This window comes from Rhinopithecus bieti, unplaced genomic scaffold (assembly GCF_001698545.2).
Source record: "Rhinopithecus bieti isolate Rb0 unplaced genomic scaffold, ASM169854v2 scaffold_59, whole genome shotgun sequence".
Taxonomy (NCBI): Eukaryota; Metazoa; Chordata; class Mammalia; order Primates; family Cercopithecidae; genus Rhinopithecus; species Rhinopithecus bieti.
The window spans coordinates 1,459,735-1,464,830 of record NW_016803115.1 but is presented as its reverse complement, the minus strand read 5'-3'; the positions used below and the strand labels follow the sequence as shown (position 1 = coordinate 1,464,830).

Sequence of the window (5,096 nt, the reverse complement as noted above, 5' to 3'; positions counted from 1 at the left end):
TCATCAGAGAAATGCAAATCAAAACCACAATGAGATACCATCTCATGCCCGTTAGAATGGGGATCTTTAAAAAGTCAGGAAACAACAGATGCTGGAGAGGATGTGGAGAAACAGAAATGCTTTTACAGTGTTGGTGGGAGTGCAAATTAGTTCAACCATTGTGGAAGACAGTGTGGCGATTCCTCAAGGATCTAGAACTAGAAATACCATTTGACCCAGCAATCCCATTATTGGGTATATACCCAAAGGATTATAAATCATGCTACTATAAAGACACATGCACACGTTTATTATGGCACCTCTGTCGCCCAGGCCAGAGTCCAGTGGCGTGCTCTCAGCTCACTGCAACCTCTGCCTTCCGGGTTTGGGCAATTCTCCTGCCTCAGTCTCCCAAGTATCTGGGATTACAGGTGTGTGCCACCACGCGCAGCTAATTTTTTTGCATTTTTAGTAAAGATAGGGTTTCACCATGTTGGCCAGGCTGGTCTTGAACTCTTGACCTCAGGTGATCCACCTGCCTCGGCCTTCCCAAAGTGCTAGGATTACAGGTGTGAGCCATCACACACAAGCTGAATATACACATCTTAAAAGCAAAAAGAATTGCACAATCTTCTTAAATTGCATTCAGTAGTCTTTTTGTTAGTGGTTCTGGGGTAATGTTATTCGGAAATCATTACATGCGCATGGTAGGATACAACTAATAAGGAATTATATTAAGATCTCTAAGAGTCAAAATTCATTAAAAGTGGTTCAACCAGATCATGTGTGCTCCCTGATGTGATGCACTAGGAAAAACACAACAGCTCTATACAATATTCTTGTCACCAAAAAAAGTTGGTAGTGGGCAACCTGAATGAAATCAAACATCTAGATTTAAATACTAGCTTGCAGGAAATACAGGAAACAGAGGAAGTAAAACGACGCTAGAAGAAGCAGTGAGAATGTGGGACATTTTACAAGGCAAATTATCTGCTTCCTTCAATAAATAAGTCGCATGGGGAAAAAATAAGACAAGGAGAATTCCTGTCCATTACAAGAGACGTTAGATAAATAACAACCAAGGGCAATATGCAGACTCTGTATGGATTCTGATTTGAACAGAGCCACATGTAAAAAGGCATTTTTGAGACACTCTGGGAAACTCAAATATAGAATATGCATCTGAATATAATCAGGACTAGATGACATTTAGGAATTATTGCTATTTATTCATAAGACAGTGGCACTGTGTTTCTATTTTCTAAAAATATAGTATCTTATTAGAGATGCACACTACAGTATAATATAATTTCTGGGATCTGCTTTCTAATACTCTGGCAAAAATGAAGGAAGAGAGAAGAAATTAACAAGATTGGCAAAATGCTGATTATTGTTCAAGTTAGATGATGAGTGATCATTATGGTATTCTTTCTACTTTTGTGTTGTATTAAAATGTTTCCATAATAAAAAGATTTTAAATTTTTATATATGCTTTCTCTCATAGTTAGAAGGACCATCTGGAGATTTCATTTCCTAAGTAATGAGAACCAAGTCTGTGAAGTTCATTTCCTCCTTACAATGGTTGATTCTTTCATCTTGGAACAGTCGAAACAATGAAATTGTATTTCCTTCTACTGTTATGAGAGCAGTTCCTACTTTTTCTTTACTATTTGGCTTACTCACAGGTTGCTGTATTCACTCTTCTTTAAGTAAAGAGACATATTTATCTTTTATAAATAGGCACTGATAAAAAAAATTCAGCCAAATTAAATGTAAAGGAATTTAATTGAGCAATGAACAATTCATGAATTGGGCAGCCCCCAGAATCACAGCAGATTCACAGAAACTCCAGTGCAGCCACGTGGTGGAACAAGAGTAATAGACAAAAAAAGGGAAATGACATGCAGAAATCGGAAGTGAGGTACAGAACAGTTGGACTGGTTACAGATTGGTGTTTGCCTTATTTGAACACAGTTTGAACACTCAGCCGTGTATGAATGGTTGCTGGGATTGGCCAAGATTCAGCTATTGATACAGGTGCACACTCCTAGTTAGGTTTTCAGTCTTGTCTACCTATTAAGCTAGGCTGTAGTTCATCCACAAAGACTCAAATATAGAAGCAGGGAATGCTTCTCAGGCCACATTTACTTCACTTTAACAACTCCCTGCTTTTGGTCAGTTTCTCAATTTTGAGAGATTGACCAAAACTTTAATTATCAATATCACTATCACCATTGTAAAAGTAGTTATTTGGTCTTGAAACACACTGGGAGACAGTAGAACACTGAGTTTTGCAAAGGTAAAAACAAGTATGAGTAGAGGTACCCTTTATGGGTATCTCTTTATGCTGGAATGTCCTATTTACTGGAGAAAAACCAAACCTGGTCTGTTCTAGGATCTATGTGTTTCCGTAAAGTCTTAATTTGATTATGTCACATTTAGCATGAGTGACCCCATTTTAGTTTGGTTTGGCCTGTTGGGGGCCTAGTGAATGAGCTTAGTCCAAAACAATGGCCTCCTATAACTTTGTTTAAAAAAGATTCCCCCTTTTTGGTCAGGCTCTCACTTAGGTAAAAGTGTGACCACAATTGAGGGCCTTAGTGCCACTCTCAGTTACCATCATTTTGGGTTTCCAGTCTCACCACATCATTCATAGGTTATAGTATCCTCAGGGTCACACATTTCTTTCAGCTCTTGTCTTTCCATTTGAAGAGAGACCATTTGACATTCTAGAGATGGCTGCATACAAGCATTTAAAACCTTCGAGAGAACACAGTGCACCAGGGAGACTATTATTATGACTCTCGGGAGGATAATACCAAGAGTTTAGAGTATGCTCCTTACCCAGGGTACCCATAAACCAAACCACCTAAAATTAAATAGATTAAAGAATGAGCTGGATAAAGAGTCTACTTGCTTTAAGTGGTCTTTTCATTAATTCTCTACAACTGAATTTTTATAATCTACATTTGATGTATTTCTCCACAGGCCACAAACGTCAGAATCTGTTTAGCCAATTCTATTATTTAGCATAACTTTCACAAGAGAATTTAAAGTCTGTTGTGTAACAATAGACTTTACATTAGAATCTGCTATACAGCCTGTCATCAGGGATACATTTCTAATTATTGCCTCTTTTATTCTAAACCACGGAAAAAGGACCTAACAAATGATGTCCTTCTAGAAGAGTGAAGGCCTCCTGGCAATGTTCTATTTAACCCATGATGTGGGTTAAGAGGAGTTTTGACTAATTATGAGGCAATATATATACCATTAAAGTTTCTCACCTATATTGGGCCTTCTTCATCTTTTATCCATCAAAGTATAAAGTTATTCATGTATAAGTCTGGCTGCAAAATCCTTCACGAATGAAAGTATACCCTATAAGTGCACATAATAGACCCCCTCTTCATTTCTATTGGCTATAGAGGCATAAATAAGGAAAAAATATTCAAAGATAAGAGTCTCATAGTAGTAGATGTCTTGATCCGTGATCTCGGGAAAAGCTGTTTACATCAAGGATGCCATCTTCTTCTGGGGAGAAACTTTCTTGGTTAGTTTTACCTTTAGGGTTCCAATGGATGTACAGTTCCAAGAGTGTGGAGGGACCCTTCTCAGTTGTGAGATTATTCACTCAAGGTTCAAGGTTCCAAAGTTTTGTTGCAGTGTGGATGGCAAGCACAGTCTTTCTCTGATGTTCTCAAAAGATCCAGTCTTCAGGTTCTAGATTGTGAAGCAGTTGATTGTCCTCAATGAACCATAAAAACTTTCTTTACCTGGTGAAAATATACTGTGGCATAATAATTACTGTAACATAAAACATGCACTGAAAATGACAATTGAATGAACTCCCTTTATAAATGTTTAAATGACCCATCGGATAGCCAAACATACCTGAAGGTTTGATTATCTTCCCAGGGTTATCGAACCAAACACTGGTTTTAAACTATTTTTGAAATTTATAAGTCATTATATCAATATATTCAATTTTGATGATTTTATGTTTTCCATGATGAGTCATGGAATGCAGAGCCTTTAATAACAAAAGCTTTAAGGGCTCAGGAAGGACAGGATAGCCTTCCTGGTCTTCCATGAGTCTATGTTTAATATTGGACTTACGTCCTCCTGAATACCAGTTGTTTTTCCAATTTAAATTCATAGCAGTGACAACTAATGGTTATCATAGGCAATTAGACTTAGAATATGGAGTTCAAATTGTATATCTAATCAATTTCAGTATCAGCTGGTTTAACATGAAAATCTTGGCAAAGTATTTTCTTGGTATTTAATTAATTTTTTGTTTTACTTGGGTTAGCAGTTTTATACAAGGAAATTTGGTTATTTCTGTGGTAGACAATAACTTAACATAATAACCATAATTATGTTTGATAGTATATACCCAGACATATTAGAATTTTAGACATCCTATACATTTTTTTTTTTTTTTTTTTGAGATGGAGTCTTGCTCTGTCACCCAGGCTGGAGTGCAGAGGCAAGATCTTGCCTCACTGCAACCTCCGCCTCCTGGGTTCAAGTGATTCTTCTGCCTCAGCCTCCCAAGTAGCTGGGATTACAGGTGCTCACCACCATGTCTAATTTTTTGTACCTTTAGTAGAGATGGGGTTTCACCATGTTGGCCAGGCTGGTCTCAAAATCCTAGCCTCAGGTGATCTGCCTTCCTCAGTCTCCCAAAGTGTTGGGATTACAGGCATAAGCCACCGTGCCTGACCCCATACAATTTTAGAACATACATTAATATCATTCACTAAAATATAACCTGAAGATTAAACATTATTTTTATTTTGACACTGCTTCCCATGTAACTTAACATGTTAAACAATTCTGTTTACCTCTCTTTTGGATGCTTCAGGGGCCCTCTGTAGCATTCCAAAGTTAGAGGTCAGAAAAGACCATTTTAAAGCTCAAATTTAATTTTGGGAAGCCTATTAAATATGTTAAAGTTTTAAAACACTTGATATTATGAACTAGAATTCCAGGTCACCATAAGTCATTCATTTAGCCAAAATGATGACTCAAAAAATTTTTAAAAGGCAAAAACCTTTACTCATTGATAGAGGGAAGACTTAGCTTTCCAAACAATCTGTCTTTTGTCTTTC

General features: G+C 37.1%; 1 protein-coding gene across 10 annotated transcripts in view; it reads right to left on the bottom strand.

The window, feature by feature from the left end:
- The window catches only part of FBXL13 (F-box and leucine rich repeat protein 13), a 303,981-nt gene that overhangs the window by 270,685 nt on the left and 28,200 nt on the right, over positions 1-5,096 (bottom strand). Inside the window, exon 3 of one of the 10 annotated variants that reach the window (XM_017853699.1) lies at positions 3,544-3,755. The exons of the other annotated variants lie outside the window; for them this stretch is intronic. The gene's annotated coding sequence lies outside the window, so the exon portion shown is untranslated. The remainder of the gene's footprint in view (positions 1-3,543; positions 3,756-5,096) is intronic. 10 annotated transcript variants of the gene reach the window in all.